Raw genomic sequence first — 24,172 nt, 5'->3', positions numbered from 1 at the left:
TTAAATATTGGTTCAGAATTTTTGGATATGAAGACAAAAGGAGGAAGGATGATATCACGACACTACAGATTATTACTAAAAGAGTGGAGAGGACCGTCTGTGAATCGAAAAAGGAATACGCAGATTGGAGAGGGAAAAAGCTAAGAAAAGAGGGATATTTTTGAAAGTGCTATCAATGGCGGGCTTGCAGAAAAGTCAGAAAAAGAAGGATGACGACTATCAAAGGGGACGCATTCGGAACGGACAGGAATGTGGCGGGGTGAACCAAGTAGAGTAGTATTCTCTTAAGCTCGGAAGCCGCACCAGCTGTGATTCGTTCGCTGATACGGATCTTGAAGGCAGACAAATGGGATCTTTGACTTGGAACATTTCAACATAGTAGCATTCCGAGTGAAGGATGAGGAGGCTGCTATGATGGAGGTGACTTCGATGAACAGGGGGATGTAATGGTCGAAGTTCCTAAAGAACGACGATGCTGGGTTTGTGAAGATGATCCCCACCAAGCCCATGACTGAGGAGAATCTCTCTCTCTCTCTGTGTATGTGTCTGGATCATACAACCCGCAGGATCTTACGCCCGCAGAGCTCCCTTATCAGAGAACCTCCCAGCCACATTTTACCGCACGCCTTGCCTCCCCTTTCAGGCAAATGAACGATGATGACGTCTCTTTTGAAATACGACGCTTGGTGGCCTTCATCAAATACGACGTGGAAGAGAAAGCTCGGGAGATTGTCATTTCTGCCGAAGAGGAGTTCCAGCTCCTGAAGCTACAGTATGTGGAAGACGAGAAACGTAAAATCAACCAGGAATACGAGAGGAAGGAGAAGCAACTGGAGATTTGCAGGAAAATCTCAATGCTTCTCGCTTGCGGGTGCTTCAACTGCAAGATCACCTGGTTAATGATATCAAGAAAGGTGCAGAAAAGCAAATTTATTTATTCAGCTTGACAGACCATTATGCATACAAGCAGTTGATGAAATATCTCATTGTGTGAGGAGTTACAAACTGCCTGCATGCTTTGTGGCTCAATTTTTAGCGATAATTGTATGCATCGGTGGGCTCAGAAGCTTCAGACTGAGGGGTGTCCATACACATGCCCTCTTTCTTCTTACTTCTTTTGGGGCACCTACCACCGGTGGTCTGAAAGCGAGGACGTTCGACTTTTTAATCCTGACGAAGGTCCTTATTGAGTTGTAAAGGCTAGTTGAGGTCAGCAGCCATGGCTCTTCAGAATATTGGTGCCAGCAACAAGAATGATGCTTTCCACCTCTACAATCGAATCCAGAACATGTCCAGCTGAATAATTACACCTTCGTCACTCTCCTCAAAGGCTGATCTGTGCTTGTCAATTTCGAATCAGGACATACCGTATACGATGACGTTGTCAAGGAAGGCCTAGAAGGACCCTGGATGGCAAACCAAAGAACGAAGCATGCATTCTGTGTTGTTTCCTTGATTGTGGACAACAGATTTCAATAGGACTGTTATACCACGAATGCAACAAGCATCTAATACTACTACTTTTTATCAAACTTAATCAATTGCGAGGCTTTTAGATGGTTCCAATCATCTCGCGGTGAAGTGGCTGTGACATTATCCTATTCTTTAGCCATAAATTCATTCAACACAAGATGGAATTTGTGATTCTATACAGCTTGCATTTAGCTTTGCTGGTGGCTACATAACAGGAATTTTCTGTCAATGACTCACAACTAGCTGTCAATCTTGTGTCATTCCTAAACAACTCAAAGGATGAACAATTTGTTGTAATTGCTTTTTATGTATGAAAGAGGAGATCACTACATTAAATGCTGAAAAGAAGAACAGGAGAACACCTGAATGGAAACAGTTTATGATGAACTTCAATTGAACTTCAGTTTATTATGAACATGAACTTCTTGTAACTCATTTGACAAGGAATATAGTGAACTTTGGCATCAACAATTCAATTTTCTTCTTGTTAGTCTCTTCCATTGCTGTACCTTGAACCTCGTGTTCTACAGCTCTTGCATGAACTCTACGACATTTCTGGTGAACCCGACGTGAAAGTGCTGCGTCACTTTTCAGCAAGATGGGAGACTCGCAAGAAGAGATGACAGATGATAATGTCATGAAGAACCTGTTTCAGTCATTTACCATGTATATGCAGCAGCAAGCTCATGCAAAACGAGACAGTGATGCTATGGATGCTTTGAAAGCTGTCCAAGAGGAGTTGAAGCAGTTTAATGGCCAGCAAGTGTCAACTTACCTGCATTTATATGAAGAAAAGATGAAGTTTTTTTGGGGTTTCTCAAGATGTTTGGAGCCGCTACTTCTTGCGGATCGTGGTTCGAGCTCTTGAAGGTCGAATTGCAGAAATTCAAGAAGCACATGCAAGTTGGGCTGAATTTAAAAAGGCATTAAAAGATGAATATTTCCTGGAGGATACAGGTCTTATGAATCGCAGGAAATTTTTAGCATGGGTTTCTATGCCTAATAAGGGACTTTCTGTTACCGCTCTTCTGCGAGAGTTTGAAAGCCGTTATGATCAGTTGGATGGGACTGAACAGCAAGCTTTGGAGATGCAGAAAGTGGAGTTATTTTTGCAAGCTGCAGATGCTGATTTACAGGAAAAGTTGGATGATCTTTTGGAAGATCAAGCTACTGATTCAGGTTTAAAGACTGAGTGGAGACATGTCATTGATGCTGTGAATGCTCTTGTTAAAAAGCAGTGCAGGAGAGTAAGATTGCATCAAAATACAGGATCAGTTCCTGAAAAATCCTTGGAGACTTCTTCTTCTACCCCTGCTGCAACTTCTTTGCCTAAGCCTACTCCTCTTGCTGTGAATCCACCAGTTCCTACTGCTCCAGTGCCCTTATCTGTAGATGATGTTATTAAAGGCTTGGCGGATTTGACGATTGAAGCAGTCAAAGCTGAAGTTGGTAAGTTAAAGGAGCAACTTATGTCAGTACCTGCTGTAGCACCTGCTCCAGTGACTGCTTTTCCAGCTGGTCAAAGAAAAGGGCGACGATGTATTTGGTGTGATAGTACAGAGCACCAACACTGCAGAGATTGTGATGCTTTTCAGGAAGCACGTAAGAAGAATGTAGTGTTCTGGGGACAAGATGGGAAGATATGGCTGACAGAGACTGGCGCTCCTCTTGACACGAACTTTGGTAAGGGAGGTATGAAGAAGCTTGTTGATGATATGGCTGCGCGATCAGCTTATGTGAGTGTTAGAGGAGATGCTTCAGCTTTTGGAGTCCAGCTTGAGCAGAAATCTGATGCAGACTCTGCTTTATGGTCTTTTGCCTTGGAGATAGCGAGAAGAGGGAAAGTTCAAACTTCTACTATGACTTGTGTGGGCTCTAGCATCCGAGGAGAAACAGGATGGGATTCTCCTGTTGACAGGTATTCTATTTTTGCTTATATGGCTAAAACGCAGGGTTTAGATGCCATGGTTGAGGAAAAGAGAAGAAGAGATGAGGAGGGTCCTAGCTCCTCCAAAAAGACTAGAGGGGGTGGATGTCGTGTTGCTGCGCATCCGAGTCGTATACACCTCCATTTCTTTTGTTGTGCATTTCTGTTATTTTCTGCGTGTGATTCATTGTGTGTGTGATGTATTTCGATAATCCGCATCCAATGTATATATTCCCTTAGTGCATGTGTTTGATTTTGTTTGGATGCATGATGTGTGTGTGTCAGAAAAATATGAAAAACTGATGCCAAAGAGTAATATTATGCTGTCAAATTCAATGATGAATTCCAAGAAAAGTGCAGGAAACCGTGGAATCAAAGGTAGCTTCAACATTGAAGTTATGAAGATAGAGGTTACACGTGAACAAGGCCGATGTAATATGTGGGACAAAGCATTTTTGAAGAAGAACAATATCCACATGCCTTGGTAGGAAATTTGACAGATGAGGTTCATGGCTTGAGAAAGGAATTAATCCTCAACAAAAAGATCTGGTCACCTTTTAAAGTCAGTTATGGTATTGAAGACAAAATTAAATGTGAACTTTCCACAAGGCACACACAGTCAACAGAAGAGCGAGCTCAAGGAGATCACTTCTGTGTTGCAAGTAAACCAATTAAATATTGGTTCAGAATTTTTGGATATGAAGACAAAAGGAGGAAGGATGATATCACGACACTACAGATTATTACTAAAAGAGTGGAGAGGACCGTCTGTGAATCGAAAAAGGAATACGTAGATTGGAGAGGGAAAAAGCTAAGAAAAGAGGGATATTTTTGAAAGTGCTATCAATGGCGGGCTTGCAGAAAAGTCAGAAAAAGAAGGATGACGACTATCAAAGGGGACGCATTCAGAACGGACAGGAATGTGGCGGGGTGAACCAAGTAGAGTAGTATTCTCTTAAGCTCGGAAGCCGCACCAGCTATGATTCCTTCGCTGATACGGATCTTGAAGGCAGACAAATGGGATCTTTGACTTGGAACATTTCAACATAGTAGCATTCCGAGTGAAGGATGAGGACGTTGCTATGATGGAGGTGACTTCGATGAACAGGGGGATGTAATGGTCGAAGTTCCTAAAGAACGACGATGCTGGGTTTGTGAAGATGATCCCCACCAAGCCCATGACTGAGGAGAATCTCTCTCTCTCTGTGCGTATGTGTCTGGATCATACAACCCGCAGGATCTTACGCCCGCAGAGCTCCCTTATCAGAGAACCTCCCAGCCACATTTTACCGCACGCCTTGCCTCCCCTTTCAGGCAAATGAACGATGATGACGTCTCTTTTGAAATACGACGCTTGGTGGCCTTCATCAAATACGATGCGGAAGAGAAAGCTCGGGAGATTGTCATTTCTGCCGAAGAGGAGTTCCAGCTCCTGAAGCTACAGTATGTGGAAGACGAGAAACGTAAAATCAACCAGGAATACGAGAGGAAGGAGAAGCAACTGGAGATTTGCAGGAAAATCTCAATGCTTCTCGCTTGCGGGTGCTTCAACTGCAAGATCACCTGGTTAATGATATCAAGAAAGGTGCAGAAAAGCGAATTTATTCATTCAGCTTGACAGACCATTATGCATACAAGCAGTTGATGAAAGATCTCATTGTGTGAGGAGTTACAAACTGCCTGCATGCTTCGTGGCTCAATTTTTAGCGATAATTGTATGCATCGGTGGGCTCAGAAGCTTCAGATGAGGGGTGTCCATACACATGCCCTCTTTCTTCTTACTTCTTTTGGGGCACCTACCACCGGTGGTCTAAAAGCGAGGACGTTCGGCTTTTTAATCCTGACGAAGGTCCTTATTGAGTTGTAAAGGCTAGTTGAGGTCAGCAGCCATGGCTCTTCAGAATATTGGTGCCAGCAACAAGAATGATGCTTTCCACCTCTACAATCGAATCCAGAACATGTCCAGCTGAATAATTACACCTTCATCACTCTCCTCAAAGGCTGATCTGTGCTTGTCAATTTTGAATCAGGACATACCATATACGATGACGTTGTCAAGGAAGGCCTAGAAGGACCCTGGATGGCAAACCAAAGAACGAAGCATGCATTCTGTGTTGTTTCCTTGATTGTGGACAGCAGATTTCAATAGGACTGTTATACCACGAATGCAACAAGCATCTAATACTACTACTTTTTATCAAACTTAATCAATTGCGAGGCTTTCAGATGGTTCCAATCATCTCGCGGTGAAGTGGCTGTGACATTATCCTATTCTTTAGCCATAAATTCATTCAACAAAAGATGGAATTTGTGATTCTATACAGCTTGCATTTAGCTTTGCTGGTGGCTACATAACAGGAATTTTCTGTCAATGACTCACAACTAGCTGTCAATCTTGTGTCATTCCTAAACAACTCAAAGGATGAACAATTTGTTGTAACTGCTTTTCATGTATGAAAGAGGAGATCACTACATTAAATGCTGAAAAGAAGAACATGAGAACACCTGAATGGAAACAATTTATGATGAACTTCAGTTGAACTTCAGTTTATTATGAACATGAACTTCTTGTAACTCATTTGACAAGGAATATAGTGAACTTTGGCATCAACAATTCAATTTTCTTCTTGTTAGTCTCTTCCATTGCTGTACCTTGAACCCCGTGTTCTACAGCTCTTGCATGAACTCTACGACAGCGCCCTTCGAATCGAGCATTGAAGTAGGGTTTTCCCCGAAGCGGTGCTTGAGGTAGATAGGTAGGAAGCGAGGGAGTTTGAAGAGGTATTCGATCTCCTTAGCAAGTAGGTTTTTGTTGTTTTGGACTTGGAAAAGCATGATGGAGTAGTGTAGGTATTTTTCTTGCATTTAGGAAGGATAGGAGCAAAAAATTGGAGCAAACAGTAGGGTTTTCTGTTGCTATATAACAGGCTGAAACATGGAAATAGGGGCATAGATCCTTAGAGTGCCGTTTGATTCAAGCACCACAGTGATTCCAAGTATGTTTGGCATTTTCTTGTAGTGTTTTTCACCTATCAAGAAGGCACTGGATGATTCCGTGGAGTAGGCATTGACCTTGAGGCATCGCATGCAACCCATGGGCCGTCGTCCGCGCCATCGGACCAGGCTGTCCGAGTCCCAGAATAGGACTGCCCAACTTCTAGAGTCAGACCGTCTGACTCCGAAAATTGGACCACTTTTTCGATCTGATTCCTAGAATCAAACCACTCCGAAAATCAGACCACTTCAAAAATCAAACCACCCCCGTCCGACTGCTATAATGAGACCCAGTCTCAAAATCGGACACTCGGACCCTAAAAATCAGACTTCAAAATCGAACACACGAAAATCAGATGCAAGGAATCGGACGAGCTCAGAATCAGACACCTGTCAAAATCGGACGTCCAATTTCAGAAATCGGACGTGACCAAAATCGAACCACTGGGTCGATTGGACCAACCCAAATTCGGACGTCTGATTTTGATAATCGGACACCTGAAAATCAGACATTTAAGAATCAGACAGAAAACTGTCAAAATCAGACAGGTATCTAGAACACAAATTTTGACGCATCTAAACCCAAAAATTGACCCGAAAGGCTACGTAGAGCTAAAGGCACATCACAGATCCATCACTGGGCTGAAACTTAGAGCAAATAGTTCAAAATTTAGCTATAAACAGTCCTCCAAATTGCGCATGGTGTTTACCATAACGGCCCTGCGGGCCAGGGGGGACTGCCCCCCTCAAACCCCCACAGAGGGGGCTCTGCCCCCTCTGCACCTCCCCCAAGTAGGTTGGAGAGAAAATGCATGCCATGATAGGTCCTCCAAATTAGACCTTAGTATAGTAATGGCTCTACACGAGCATGGATTCTCACTTGCAAAAGAACAACCAAAATCCCATACCCGAATAGAGATAAATAGAGAACCTAGAACCTCAATGGGCCACACTGCAAAAACATATACATGTTGCATTCAGACTGTATCTAGTCAAAGTGAAAAGCAACAACATCAAGCTACAACAACAAGAATGACTACATATGACAGTCCTAACGATAGATGCTACTTGAATAGCATTGCACTGACGATCCAAGACATCAATGGAGAATCCACATCTAGTCGTGCAGTTGGGGACTCAAGGGTATTTGTCAGAAGGCTTAAAATTACAAGCCAAGACCTGGAGGACAAAGACATAGTACCGCCTTCTTATCTTAATGTCAAACTCACCGCAAAAAGAGAGCACACTATCGATGCTTTGATTGATAAAGGAGCAGATTATAATATCTTGACGTATGAATCATGGACCCTACTAGGCCAACCAGAGCTCACACCGACTAGTGCAACTCTTAGCCCACAAGCACTGATAGGGAAGTGCAAAATCCTTGCGACAATCAAAACTAAAAGCTTGCCTATCCTATTTCATGTTCCTCCAACTAGTGCTAATTACGGGAAGGAAACCCTCCTAGGAAGACCCTTCAAAAGGGCGGCCAAGTGCAAGGCTGACTATGTAGCACAGAGGATACACCTAACACTACTGGGTGTGAGGATAGTCACAACCTTTAGCAAGGCTGACCTCATCAAACCTCGATGGAAAGGCAAGGAAGGTTCTGACATAACAGTCAAGCCTGCTAACAAGAGCAAGGAGTTGTTGGAAGAGTTGATACAAGCACAGATCGAACAACGAGAACCGGTGAGTGAGACCATGCCTGAAACAAGAAGGTCAAGAGACAATGCCAAGGACGGGCTTTGGACTTACAAATATCGTAGAAGACCCCAGAAGAAGCCCAAGCCTTATAGATGAAGGCATCGATGGAGGGTCAGCACAACACCGTGATGGATATCCAAAGCATTGCTACGTTCTCAAGGGCGCAGGTAACCGATGGATTTGGGTGCCAAAACCCCCTGCTAAACCTTCTCTGTCTATTGAAGGCCAGATCGTGTCAAGAGCAAAGAAGCGTAGGAGGAGATCTAAATGAAAAACCAAGTCTCGAGTCAACAACAGTGGAGTGACTGAGCCCCTCATGGTTGAAATGAAGAAACCAAACGGGACCAATCGGAGGATGGATCCTTAGCCTAGCATGCTTGACAAGCAGATATCAGATGTAATCGTTGAGGATAAGAAAAAGCCACTAGTGCCCAAGGAGCCTTTGATTTCCCAAGAGGATAATAGGCATCATAGGCACAATATTGATCATGGCAAGGGTAAATGCTCAAAAAAGCAAATAGCAAAATCATCTAAAAGCCATGAGAAAATTTCCTAGCTAGTGTCAAAGCCACTTAGGAGTCCCAAGTCTCCTACACCCTCTTCCCCTAAACGGACACAGGAAGCACAACAGTTTTCAAGTGCGGCTACTCAATCCCAATCTCTATGTACATTAGAGCTTCCAAATGTCCAAGAGGCAGGACACGACAACACCCTTAGCTCTCAACCCAAGGATATGCCTATGCAACCTAATGTGACTAGATCAACTCATGCTGATCTACATAGGTGAATGCTCAAAGGTCAACAAAAGACACAACCACTTCCGATCGCCCTAGGGACTTGACATCACAATCCACCAAGAGTAGCTAGTCCACTAGACTAGTCGCTACTACTTCTAATCAGGGATCACAGCAGTCACAGCCCTTGGCCGTGACAATACCCCTTGCGGAACGTGTCCTTAGTAGTTTACCTGTGGAGGAGGTGTCTCAACCAACTTCCTTGACAACTCCAACACTTCCAAAGTGCCTAAAGCCTAGGCTGGAGGAGTTAAACACAAGGGAATTGGCTGAAGAGCCAGACTCTCCGAAAAGGGAGGTAGTTGTACCCTCATAACCTAGCGAGGCTATTCAGCAGGCCACGGCTATGTCCCATAAGGACACATTAGAGAAAGAGAATGTTGAGGCCCAACCATGCACATCAACAGTTGACCTGGTCTAGGGTCCTGAGTGTGGAGAGATACACCTTCACTGACCAAGAAAAAGAGGAGAAAACAACAAAAACAACAGCAGTTTGCAGGTGGCTGTGGACCCCAAGAACATTGAGACGAAGAGCGCTAAAGAGCTGAGGAATAAAGCATCGAGTCCATCCACCAATGAACCCATTGATGCCTCTCCTAATAGCGGTGAAACCTCAAACACTCTGAGAAATCAAAGCAGTCATTACCATCAATGGTTGCTTGCAACACTCAATCCATCGACAATAGCACTCACATTGACCAATCAAGAGTGGATACAACGCTGTCACAACAGGGTGACAAATTTATATCACTCACATCAAAGGAGAACCATGAAGCAATAACAAAGTCCCAGGAGAAATATGAAAACCCCAAGAGCATAAGAAATCCTAGCTAGGACAAAACACGTTGAGGTGCACTACCACTTTGTGAGAGAGAAGGTACTTGCAGGAGAGATTGACTTGGTATATGTCAGCACACAGGATCAGATAGCTGTCATTTTCACAAAGGCATTGGGTGTAGAGAAGCTTCAAAAGTTTCGAAGCTTACTTGGAGTTGCAAAGATAGAATTGAGCTTAAGGGGGAGTGTTGAGATGGCAAGCTCAACACGTGCGGACATTGATGATGGACCGCTTGGCTAGATGAGTCTGCACGTCTACACTTAGCATGTTGGTGGTCATTATGATACTCCCATGGCCACTGACTTATCACTTATATTATATTTAGTTTGTTACACCTACCTACAGCTGGCAAAGATATGATGCCAGTCGTTTAGTGTAGTCAGTTATGCACTGTTTGACTTAGAAGGCCACTTTCCTTTATGTTGTACCTTATCTATACTTTGTGTACATTGTATAGTGTGTGGAAGAAGAAGAAGAAACCAACAAGAAAACGTTTTGGCCTCCATCTCTCTTCTTGTGTTCTTGAGTGAGCTTCCTCTTGTGTATACAGTGTGTGTTTGGCGCTGCAACTCAAGCAAGTCCCCCCATCACGCGATTCTTGACAAAATTATCAATAGTGCTATCAAAGTTGTCATCAAAGGGGAAAGGAGGAGCAACCTATATGAGCTAAGTGCTCTTACAGTTAGCATTGGTGTGGACACAAGTAAACATTGGCATGAAATATTTGATCACATTGGTTTTGCAATGCTGAAGGAGATGCATAAGCAAGGTATGGTTGCTCACCTATCTACATTAATAGAAATGAAGAAACCATGTGAAGATTATATAATAGGCAAGCAACAAAGAAAGGCATTTCCATAAGAAGGCAAGAACAAAGTGATGGCTCCTTTAGAGTTGGTACATGTTGACATGTGTGGTAAATTCCTACAAAAGTATTGGGAGAATCTTCTTATTTTATGTTAATTATTGACAACTACAACAGGAAGATGTGGGAGCATCATTTTCAATGATGAGGAAAAAGTTCATCAACTTGCAATCATGCCACCAAAAAATCGATTTTTGTGATTGATGAAGTAGCTCTATGATCACAAAAATCCTATGCCTACCACAAATGAAGACAAGGCAAATGGATCAAGGAGGTCATTGAGTATAGAGGAGCAAAGAAATGCTTCTACTCACATAGTCCATATAGCCTTGACAACTAAGATTACGAGAGAAGTAAAGGAGCCAGTTGACTTGGAAGAATCACTTACCAATCTAGCATGGAGAGCAGCTACACAAGTTGAGTATGACAACATAATAAAGAATGATACTTGGGAGTTAGTGGATTGGCTAGAAAATAGAAAGATTATTGGCACCAAGTGGATCTGGAAGGTAACGTACAAAGTTGATGGCATCTTAGAAAAGTACAAAGCTAGATTAGTTGCATAGGGATTTTCACAAGTTGAAGTATTTGATTTTCAAGAATCATTTTCTCTATCTGCTAAAATGACCACTATTTGGATAGTACTTGTAGTGGCTACTCATAAGAAGTAACTAGTTTACCAAATGGATATCAAATCAACATTTTAAAACGGTGACCTCAAGGAGGAGGTGTACATGGCTCAATCACAAAGATTTAAGACCCCTCATTTTTCTTATAACAAAGTTTGTAAGGTGAAGAAGACATTGTATGGGTTGAAATAAGCCCCTAGACTATGGTACCAATGGATAAATAAATTCTTTTTAGGCTTGAATTTCAAAAGATATGCCTCATATGCTAACTTGTATATCTATAGGGATAGTGAAAAGTCTTTTAGTAATTGTCCTATATGTGGACAACCTTCTTATTAGAGGTGACTATGGAGATATGATCCATCAAAATTGAACATCTTTGAGCTCTGAGTTTAAAATGACAAACTTAGGCTTGTCACACTATTGTTTGGGGATTGAAGAGAAATATGCATGGGAGATCTTAAAAGAATTTGGTATGACCAAGTGTAAGGAGGTAGCTACACCTATGGAGGTCAATGTGAAGTTATCCATTGAGGATACATCAACACTACCAGACATTGGGAGGTATAAGAGGTTGGTTGGTAGCCTCGTCTACTTGTGTACACTAGGCCAAATATAAGTTTTTTTGTTCGTATTTTGAGTAGGTTCTCAAACAAACTATGAGAGAGTCATTGGAAAGCTGGGATGTGGGTGTTCACATACTTGAAGGGAACTCTCGACTATTATATCACATACCGTTCTAGAAGTGCTCTTATGGAAAATTGTGACTCAGATTGGGTAGAGGTAATAATGATTCCAAGAAATCAATTTTTGGATATTGTTTCTCTTTAGGTTCATGAATCTTCTCTTCGATTAGTAAGAAGCAACCAACTGTGGCATTATCTTCTACCGAAGTAGAGTACAAGGTAGCTTGCTTTGCTACATGTAAAGTAGTATGGTTAAGGAGGATCATATGGCATATGGGAGTATAGGATGAAGATCCAACAATGCTAAGATGTGACAATCAAAGTTGCATCACCATTGCCAAAAATCTAGTTTTATGCACCAAACACATCAAGAGCCAGTAGCACTACATGCATGACTTGATTGAGGATAGGATAGTAGAGTTGGTCTCTACTATCCAACAAAGGAAAATGGATGAGATATCTTCACCAAAGCTCTTACAAAGGATCTTGTTTGAATTCATATTTAGAGACTCAACATTGGGCTGAGAATGTAGTTCACCTATGGGTGGACGTTGAGAGGGGGAGTTAGATATATGCTCAATGCCCCACCCTTGTAAGGTGCCACCAATGATTCATGGTACTCTAAGTTTTAAGTCCCCCATTATGAGGAGAAGTTACGTGTGAGCACAATTTGGGTCCTAACTTGTATGTCAGATGAGTTCTATATGATTGGATGGCAAAAAGGTGACCTTTGTGGATCTTTTGGGTTAGATAGAGTAGTTTTGCTAGTAGAAACTTGAGGCACAATGCATCGAGTTGTGAGGTGTAGGAGTTATCGGGGGTTGCAATTTTAGGGTCCAAGAATATTCCTTGTAATATTTCCTAGTCGACTAGGGAAGGTTCATAATATGGTTGGACATGCAATAGGGTATGTCACCTTCTTATATCCATGTTTCTTATGTCTCTCATCCACTTGACTTTTCTAATCCTTTTTACACAAGTAATATCAATTATGTAAGCATTAAACCATGATTTTCTTATGAACACACTATTAGTGATTTTAGGAATTTTCCACATGTTTAGGACTCGTGGTCAAAACTTTCTATTTGGTATAACTCTCACAACGTTGCTCCAAATTTATTGATCAATAGCTCAATAGATTCCATTTTTCATAAGGTTTGCAATGATGTGTCACATGATAGCTTTGGGAAACTTAAATATATCTTTTTGGAGTCCCAATATACTACATAACGAAGAATGGGACTTGAAAGATTCAAAAATTCACTAAAATTGTGTTTTTGGTAAGCTAAAAGATAAAAGGGGAGTCCTATGATCTGAACATAAACATGTTTTCAATGCATTTGAATGATCAAGTCGAACAAGGGGCTAGGAATTTGAGTTGAACTTTCAAAAAAAAAGTCAAGTGAGATTGGAATTATAAGAACACTTTTGCATATGTCTAGGTGATGCCCAAGTTAGGGTGTGCACATGTCCATTTTCCATTTTGATATCATGAAAATTACTCTCACATCATACTTAGAATCTTGTCAAGTTATGTGCTCAAAACTTGGTGTGCTTTAACTTGATTCATGTCAAGTCCCCTTAGAATAGGGTACACTTTGATCTTTTTTAATGAAAGTAAATATACAATATAAAAAAGTGTGTTTAAACCTTATTAAAATGCATCCACAATAAAAAAAATTCAGAGTAGGGTACACTATGACATCTTGACTCAATTTCAGGATTGAGACTATGGATAATCAAATCTTATGAATAATTTAACATTGATAAAATATTTGTTTGTTATATATTTAGTAATCACAAGAGTTTTATAAGAGGCTAGATTCTCAATCATAATCGTATACAATGTTAGAGTAGGATTACAAATCTTTTTCTTCGCTATGGTGAGTACTTCAAGATTGACGACTTCTCTTTTGTAAGGCTTCTACATGTCATGGTCATCTTTGTGCCAAGTTAGGGGAGTTGTAATTGATGATACCTTGCTTTTGACACATTATCATGGTCCCTTAGGAACATGTCTGTTTATGTTATCTAAATTGCCACAACACCATGTACACCATCTTGTGGCCTTGTTTTGAAGCACTTTCCAGATGAAGACTCTTATCCAAGACTTGATCAAACTAACATCTTGGCAATCATGCTCTTCTTATAGTCCCTTAAGAACATGTTTGCATATGTTATCAAAATTGCCACAACACCATGTACACCATTACTATGATAGAAAAATTGAATATAATTTCTTTGATTGTGATTGTAATATGGCTTAGCATACCATAGGAATTTGGAGAAATTTTGAAAATCCTATAGGCACTAAATAGATGTGACTTAGTATTATATTTGCATTGCATAGTGCTCTCTAACCACATGAGTAATCATCATTTTGTTGAGGAGCCTCCAATACATCAACAATTGAATAGATTAGAGTTCTAGCACCGAGCATTGTTTTCTTTCTAATGTGGATATATGCAAATTTTTTATATGTATTTACATACGTGTACATCAAGGCAAGACACTTCATCCTTTATATCCAAGGCAGTGAGCATTCTTCTCACACAATTGTATCACAAAGTAAGATAATCGTCATGTATTCCTCTATTTTTGTTTGGTATTTATCTTTATGAAATCAATAATATATGTAATAACCTAGTAAAAAATGTTATACCTTCTAATTTCAAGATGTGTACTTGTTAGTGAATTGAGCAAATAAGCTATTTTCTCATGTATATCTACTACAACAAGAGTCCAATGCTTGCTACATCATGCACATCAAATTTTTGAATCAATAAGCTTTTTCATGATATAGATCCACTAAAACAATGGGACTTTAATTTTTGCAATTACGCATCATTCTCTACCACATAGCCCACATAACAAGTCACTTAAGTGTCTAATAATCACTACTTAAAGCCACATGATCATTAACTCCCAAGGTTACACTTAACTAACTCCTACTATCACAATAATGAGCAAGTTAGAGAAGTCCACTAACTAAGAAGTCTATCACTTACCACTCTATAGACAAAGGTGATGAACTCTTCCACAAGATAGAGTGTGCCCCATTTTCACACTTCATGCCAAAAATCGGATGACATCCACCCCCTTTGAGCTTGCATGTCCTTCGGAGGTGCCACATAGGTAACCCACTGTGATTAAAAACACAAACACCTGTCATCTTCATATTGTAAGCCTAACTAGTCCCACCTGAATCATAAGACATCAAGAGTATAGATATCCCATCCTACATGTATCCATCAACATCCACCCCTAGCAATGATAGCTTCTATAAAATTTCAATACTTGTAAATCCATGTGGCATCCCAAGTTCATAGTCAACTCATCTTGAGGTACATCTTTAATCTCTACCAATGTCTCTTCCTCATCTCGATCAACCTCCACCATCTTTTACCAAGCTCACCAATGGAGAGTCCCTTCCAACCATTGCTCTTTCTAACCATTTGTAACTTTGTATATAAACCTAGATATCAACCAAACTTTGTAGGGGCCTTCCTACGTATCAAAGCCCATTTTGGATGCATCAATCACTATTAATTCACTTTTTATTTAAAAAAATTACAATATCCTTAAATTTTCATTGCTTGTCCATACTGTAGTCTCTTACATCCATTTTGTTCACTTGGCTCTCCAATCCTACTGGTGCTTTGGCATATGCCAAAGTATTAGTGTACAATAGATTCACAGTCTTCCTCATCCATATCCATGTCATTATCTTCTTCTTGTTCCACACTATTAATATCAATACCTGTATCTAGGTCATCCAATTCATATATTGTAGACTCCCTTTACTTAAAGAGCCTCATCCATTTACTAGCTATAAAAATTGTGTAATGCTATCTTGTCCAATTCAATAAGTGACTAGGTAGCTACCTTACCACATGTGGACCAAACCATCACTTAGAAATTTTCTGACTTGCAGTATGTTGATTCTCCAAGCTGTTATCATAAATAAGCACCCAATCATCTTCCTATATGGATGTTAGCCAAAGTCTATGTCTTTTATCAATTCATTCCTTATTTTGAAGCTTGGCCACCTTCAACTTCTCCATTGATGTCCTAATGTCTTTTGGCCTTCTTTCCAAGTACCTTATGCATAAAACCATCAACTCCTCTCTATTCAACCCCTCTTCCCAAGGTATTAAACTCCATGTAACAGGCATCTCTTCTATTGGCATGAAAGGCTTTTGGCTATACATTAATTCAATGGGCATATAGCCTATGACAACTTCTTCCATGGTTGAAAACTTCTTCTTTAAGGATTGATCGGCCTAGAGCCCACTAAGTGGGTAGGGTACCTAAGAGAGGGTGCAAACCCTAATTCACAATTGTGGGAACACTAAATGAAAAATGCAGAAGGGGCACAAACCCTAAATGAAAAAGGGGCACAACCCTAAATGCAAAACACAAACCCTAACCCTAATCCTAATTCTCGGTCTATATGAGGGTGGGAGATCTCAATTGTATTCACCTCTTTTGGCACATCCATGCTATGAAAGATCTATCAATGTGACTACTCAAGCTTTTTACTATGTCTTTCCATTCTATCTTCTTGCTTCCATTGCATTGAGAGTGACTGAGAGGGAGAGAGTGAGAGGTGTGTTGAGTGAGGGACTTAGGGAAGGTGAAGCTATGGCTCTTCCTCGTCTTCTTGCTATTCTCATATTCTCTACTAGCTCTTTGTCTCATCGGTGTGCTCCGTGGTGCATCCGAAGGAGCAACGACATTGGATCATGTCGATCATGGTTGTGGAACCATCTTCAGGACTTCAAAAGGTAATTTAGGTGAGTTTGCTACAACTTGAAGTTAGTCTTGTATTCTTTCTTTATTGGGTTGGAGAGGAGGATGATTGGTTAGTTAGAGTGGAGTGTTGAGAGACAAGGTGGGAGATTGTTGTTGAAGTGAGTTGCAGCTTCTGAAACAATAGAAATCTGTCCAAAGTCCCGATTGTTGGTTTGTTTGGCTCAACACTTAGGTTCCCTTTCTGGGACCTAGGATAGTGCAACCACCAAGGCTCTCACACTCTCACTCTGCGACGGAATAGGAGGCTTGTGCATAGGCATCGATGGGGTCGATGGGGTACCGATCATCCGTGTTTCTAGTTAGCATTCTGAAACCCATGCGGCTAGGTTAAGGAAGGGCAAATCGAAAGGAACCGGTTCATTGGATTGAGATTGGAATAGGGTGAGTAGAAGAAAAACATAGAAATACAAAAACACAAAAGAAAACTCAAAACTCAAAACTCAAAACTCAAATGCAAAACAGAAAACACAAACTCAAGCCCTTATTGTTGGATATCTTTTGTGGTAATGTAGGGTGCAAAAGGTTCATCTTATGTGGCTTTGTCATTGGTTGTATGCATTCATGATCACAACCTAACCCAATGTATAGCTTGCATTGCACTCTTCTTGGTTGTTAAGCTCTAGTTGTTGAAGGATGGTCAAAAGAAGAATAAGGAGATAGAAGAAAAGAGGAGGAGGAAGAAGATAAGTCGCTGAGGAGAAGAAGATAGGAAGAAGAAGAAGAAGTGGAAGAGGACGAGAAGAAGAAAAAAAAGAGGGGGGAGGTCAACATAAATTATATTTATATATATATATATATACATACATATATATATATATATATACATACACACACACATATATATATATATATATATATATATATATATATATATACATACATATATATATATATATATATATATATATATATACATACATATATATATATATATATATATATATATACATACATATATATATATACATACATACATATATATATATATATACATATATATATGTGAAATTAGAATTATTTACTTGCTTGGCGTTCTCTCTCTCTCTCTCTCTCTCTCTCTCTCTCTCTCTCTCTCTCTCTCTCTCTCTCTCCGTTGGCACAGGAGGACTGGTGGCGGCGATAGCCTGCGGACAACTGCATGGTGTAGGAGGACTCGTGGCGGTGGTAGCCTGCTCGCAGTTGTGTTGGTGAAGGAGATTGGTAGCATGGCATGACTTGCAGTGGTGGATTAGCTGTGATGTGGCAAACACATACCACATCAGGTAAGTTTCTTTTTTTTCTTCTTTTTTAATTATTTTTTAAGTTAAAAAAATCTTCCCTAACCCTCATTCACATTACACTCACACAACACACTAACCCACATAAACACGCACCCAGACACACTCCTTTCACACACTAATGCACAACACCCACTTATACATAAAAACCCTCGTTCCCACACACAAAGCACACACTCATACTCATCTAAACACGCACACTCTAATAGACCCATTTTCCCCACACACAACCATACATAAACCTACTCCCCCAAAGACCCTAACTCCCACACATCAACCCACTTGTCCGCTCTCACTCCTAAACATCAACCCTTACTCCCACACAATAACTAAACCACTTCCTCATACACTCACTCACTCCTTCGCACCACCTCACTCATTCGAATCACCATCCCTCCCTCACACCATCACTCACTCGCACCACTCATTCACACACTCACTCAAACCACCTTAACCCTAACCCACTCACTCGCATCACCTAGGTCACGCCCACCTCACTAATCACTTGCACCACCTAAGTCATACTCATTCGCACCACTCACTACTCACTTGCACCACCTAGGTCACACTTGCTCACACCACTTCCTTTGAACCACCTCATTCGTACTATTTACTAACCGTACTCACATCACCTCTCTCACTTGCATCACTTCCTTCAAACCACCTCACTCATTTGAAGCACCTCACTTGCACCACCTCGCTCATTTGAACCACCTTTACCCTAGCCCACTCACTTGGATCACCTAGGTCACACCCACCTTACTACTCACTTGCACCACCTAGGTCACACTCATGTCAAGAATCGCATGGTGGGAGGACTTGCTGGAGCTGTTACACCAAACAAACACTATATACACAAGAGGAAGCTCACTCAAGAACACAAGAAGAGAGATGGAGGTCAAAACGTTTTCTTGATGGTTTTTTCTTCTTCTTCCACACACTATACAATGTACACAAAGTATAGTTAAGATACAACATAAAGGAAAGTGGCCTTCCAAGTCAAACAATGCATAACCGACTACACTAATCGAGTGGCATTATATATTTGCCAGGTGTAGGTAGGTGGTAACAAACTAAATATAGTAAGTGATAAGTTAGTGGCGATGTGAGTATCATAATGACCACCAACGTGCTAAGTATAGACGTGCAGACTCATCTAGCCAGGCGGTCCATCATCAATGTCTGCACATGTTGAGCTTGCCATCTCAACACTCCCTCTCAAGCTCAACTCTACCTCTGCAACTCCAAGTAAGCTTCAGAACTTTCGAAGTTTCTCTACACCCAATGCCTTTGTGAAAATGTCAGCTATCTGATCCTGTGTGCTGACATATATCAAGTCAATCTCTCCTGCAAGTACCTTCTCTCTCACAAAGTGGTAGTGCACCTCAATGTGTTTTATCCTAGCATGGAACACTGGATTCCTAGTTGGCTATATGCTGCTCATGTTGTCACAATGAATGACAACTAGACCATCTCCCTGCACGTCCAAATCACCTAATAAATTTTGCACCCATACCACCTCACATGCTGCAATAGCAACACTCTATAGTCAGCCTCTGTACTTGATAAAGCAACTGTAGGTTGCTTTTTGGTGCTCCATGTAATTGCTGCACTACCAAGGGAAACATGAATCCACTTGTAGATCTTTTGTCTGACATGCTATTAGCCCAATCTGCATTTGTGTATCCAAAGACCTGTACGTCCTTACCTACCTCATAAAAAAGTCCATAATGTAAAGTGGACTTCACATACCTCAATATACATCTAACTGCATCCAAATTAGGCTTTCTAGGCATCTACATAAACTAACTGAAAAGACCAATAGCATAGCTCAAGTCTGGCCTTGTGATAGTCATGTAAATCCTTGAGGGGGTCACTCATGAATATATGTATATATAACGTGAGTTCAAAATAAAGGGTTTTTAAAACACTATGTTTATACATTTTTTACATACATAGGGTGTCATATAAAGGGGTTACTTATAGATTGAATAGAAAAGGGTTGTGTTTTATTCAAGAATAATTCACAGATTAGGATATTTATAAATAGGCCATGAACACACGTTATAGAGAGAGTATATATATAGTGAACCCCCCGAGTGTAAATCAAAATCCCTACTGTCCTCCTGAACATAGTAGGGTCTTCTATCTCATCTCCAACATCAACATTCAGCTTCACATTTTGCTCCAATGGTATTGAAAGAGGCTTACATGATGTCATACCATACTTGGATAACATATCCAAGCCATACTGCCTTTTGGATAGCCATATACCATCATCACATATTATCATCACAATACCAAGAAATTATCTCAACTCACCGAAATCTTTCATCTCAAACTTCTTCTTCAAGAAGTCCTTAACTTCAACAATCCCATTGTCACTATCACTTGTAATAATCAAGTCATCCACATAGGTGACAATGATGATCAACCCTACATTTCCCTTTCTCACATAAAGTTAGTGATCAGCATCAGAAATACAAAATCCAATATTGACAAGATACTCTCAAATCTTGTCAGACCATGCTCTAGGTGCTTGCTTCAGCCCATAGAGCGCCTTCTTTAACCTACACACATATGTGGGATGCTCTAAATCCTCATAACCTGTTGGCTGCTCCATATACACTTCTTCTTGCAATTCACCATGCAAGAAGGCATTCTTAACATCCATTTGCTGCAAACTCCAACTTTTGGATGCTGCCAAGGCAATCACACACCTAATAGTTTCCATCCTAGCAACTGGACTGAATGTCTCGTCATAATCTATGCCATATGTTTGAGCATAGCCTTTTGCAACCAGCCTAGCCGTATACTTCCTAACTGAATCGTCTGCATCATTATGCTTGACTTTGTAAACCCACTTATAGCCAATAGCTTTCTTACCTTAGGTAAGGGTACCAAATCCCAAGTCTTATTGGCTTCTAATGCAGCCATCTCCTCATCCATTGCTGCATCCCAATGAGCATGACCAATAGCATCCTCAAAACAAGTGGGCTCAACATCCTCAACTAGTTTCACCATATAAGCATAATGATGATATGCATAACCTTCAAAACCGAATCTTTTAACAGGATTTTTGACCCTACTAAATCTGCGTACCATCGGATCGCTCAATGGAGCCTTTACATTACTATGATCTCTCTGTACACTCGGTGTACTAACTGAAGAAATGCCAAGCTCATCATCAAAACTCTCTGAACCACTAGAATCTCCATCAAATCCCAAATGACTAGTAGATGCATCATTACCATCCAGCACTTTATTCTTTCCTTTGTCCTTCCCTCCAACACTTATAGATCCACCTGAAGATGTGGGGCTACTCTTTAGTCTCCCAGACCAAGGGCTCACTGTAGGTATAGTGCCGGATGATGTTTTTGGTCCACTAAGACTCTGTGATTCTTGTTTTTCTTTTTGCACATAGATGTGCTGATCATTACCATCATCTAATACATCATTAGTAGGTGCATACCAGCTATCCATCTCATCAAAGATAACATCCTTGCTCACTCTGAACTCACCTATGATAGGGTTATAACAGCGAGATCCTTTCTGCTCTAAAGAGTACCCAATAAAAATACATTTTTCAGCCTTTGGATCAAGCTTCTTCTGTAGCTCATCTGGCACATGAACATATGTAACACATCCAAATACCTTCAAGTGCGATACATCGGGCTTCTTGCCAGTAAAGCACTCTTCGGAGTCATCCCACGAACTGTAGCTATGGGAGTCCTATTCATAATGTAGACAATAGTATGGACAGCCTCAGACCAAAAATATTTGGGCATATTCTTTTCAGCCATTAATGCCCTTGCAACTTTTGCAATATGCATGTTTTTTCTTTCTATAACACTATTTTGTTGTGGGGTATATATGCAAGTAAATTGCCTCTTTATCCCATGAGTCCTCAAGAAACCATTGAACTCTTTAGAGAGGTACTCTCCCCCTCCATCTGACCTCAAGAACTTTACTTTTAAGCTTGTTTCTTTTTCAATAGCTGCCTTAAAAGATTTGAAGTGCTCAAACACATCACTTTTTTCCTTCATGAAGTATATCCATAACTTCCTTGAACAGTCATCAATAAATGTGACAAAGTATTTGTTGCCACCAAGAGATACATTCTGTGTAGGCCCCCAAACATATGTATGCACTACATCAAGTATTTTTCTACTCACTTCTCTATCATACAAGAAGGGTTGTCTTGCCTGCTTACCAAACTGGCATGCTTCATAGACTTTATGCAATTGTGCAGCTCTAAAAGAAGGCAACCCTGTAATCAATCCTCTGGACTGCATTAATTTCAGCCTTTGCACATTTGCATGTCCAATACATTTATGCCATATTTCAATATCTGCAACTACTCGTTTTTCATTAGCATCCATTGCAAGAATTCTAGCATCTAAAGTGAACATTCGGCCAACTCTACTTCCTTTTGTGACCAACCTACACTTATCATTAAAGTCTTCTACAAAACAACATTTTGCATTGAATCGGACCTACAATCCCTGCTCTACCATTTGGCCAATAGAAACTAGATTCTTTGTAATTGATGGCACATGTAATACATCTGTTAGACTCTTTGTCTGGCCATCATACAAGGACAAGGGAACCTTTCCAATGTGTGAAATTGGGTGGCATGAATCATCACCCGTCTGCTCATAACCCAGGTTTTGCAAGTCCGACATCTCTCCAAACCATTCAACAAGACTAGTATATGATTAGATGCACCTGAATTGACATACCATACATCATCATGTGTCCCCTTTCCTATAACTGCATTCATTGCTATGCTACATAACAAATAGATGCTCATTTCTATCTTCATTCTGTCGTGAAGACGATGCATAGTTTCCTTGTTGCAATTTACCATTGCGAATATCATCCTTCTTTGCATAGCAATGGGTTGCAATATGGCCTATTTTGTCACAACAATGTCAAACAATAGCAGAAGTTCCAAAACCTCTATTCTGCCATCCACCTCTTCCTCTAGGGCTCCCCCTGCCTCTAAAGTTTCCTCCACCTCCAGAAACCTGTATTTCACCAAACTGTTGATTGAACATGTTTTGCTGGTTATCACTAGCATGTCCCATACCATGGCCTCTCGAAGAGAATCTACCATGTCCCCTTCCTGAACTCGAGTAAAATGCTTGGATATGTTCACCATTTCTTTTAGACAAATCACCCTGCATGTTGATCTCTTCAGTAATCATGAGAGAGATGAGCTCATCAAAATCTAGAAATGGCTTACGTACATACATTGAAGTAACAAATGATTTTCATGCCTTCTCATTGTTAAGGCCACTCAGAGTGGATGAAACCAAATCATCATCATCCGGCATTGCATCAATCGCTGCTAAAGCATCTATAATGCTCCTCACCTTCAATGCATACTCATTGACAGACATTTTCCCTTTCTTCAAGGCATTCAACTCTTGCTTGAGTTGAATCTTTCGTGCCTTTGTATTTACTGAAAACATGCTCTCAAAAACTGTCCAAGCTGCATGTGAAGTTTCTGAATTTCTGATATGTCCCAGCATAGTATTATCAATGATTGCAGATAACCAGTACATCACCTTTTTTTCTTTCGCATTCCATGCTTTGAATTCATCTGCAGTCGGAGGGATACCCAGCTTTGGCTTATTTTCTTCACCTGAAACAAACTCATAAAGGCCCTTTCTAATGAGAAAGTTCGTCAAACGAAACTTCCATGAAGGGTAGTTGTTCTTGTGGAGCTTCTCAATAATGGGATTTCCACTGTTCTCTGCCATTATCACAAACAAGGATACAACACAGCAAGGTAGTCTTCTGCAATCTTTCACAACACGTGCACAGCACTACACTAAGCAACCTTTTTCACTAATTGCTCAATAGTACATGTAATCTGCAACCTGTTTGCAGATAAACCTTATGTTTTCTTCCTGCAAACACCTCAAAAATTACAAATTCGCAATCTGTAACCTGTGCACCCACTTTTGGTCAATACATCTGAAATCACATTGTACCCTGAAACTGTTGTCCGCAACCTTGCGGCTCTAAAACGGGGCCTGAAATGGCCTCAGACGCCCAAAATAACTGCAAAAAGGCCCCAAAGGACTCATCTGCAAAATATGCATTGCTTTGCTTGCACACCAAATCTCATAGCAATCTGATATTTTTGCTCAACCCTG

General features: G+C 40.6%; 1 pseudogene; it reads left to right on the top strand.

Moving 5' to 3' along the window:
• The first annotated feature begins 4,718 nt into the window (after nt 1-4,718).
• Nucleotides 4,719-5,065, top strand: LOC148035854 (V-type proton ATPase subunit E pseudogene; annotated as a pseudogene).
• Nucleotides 5,066-24,172: the final 19,107 nt, after the last annotated feature.

Source organism: Lygodium microphyllum, chromosome 5 (assembly GCF_053477565.2).
Source record: "Lygodium microphyllum isolate KBCC chromosome 5, Lygodium_microphyllum_v1.1.10, whole genome shotgun sequence".
Lineage (NCBI taxonomy): Eukaryota > Viridiplantae > Streptophyta > Polypodiopsida > Schizaeales > Lygodiaceae > Lygodium > Lygodium microphyllum.
The sequence above is the reverse complement of the archived record's forward strand: the minus strand, read 5'-3'. Positions and strand labels throughout refer to the sequence as shown.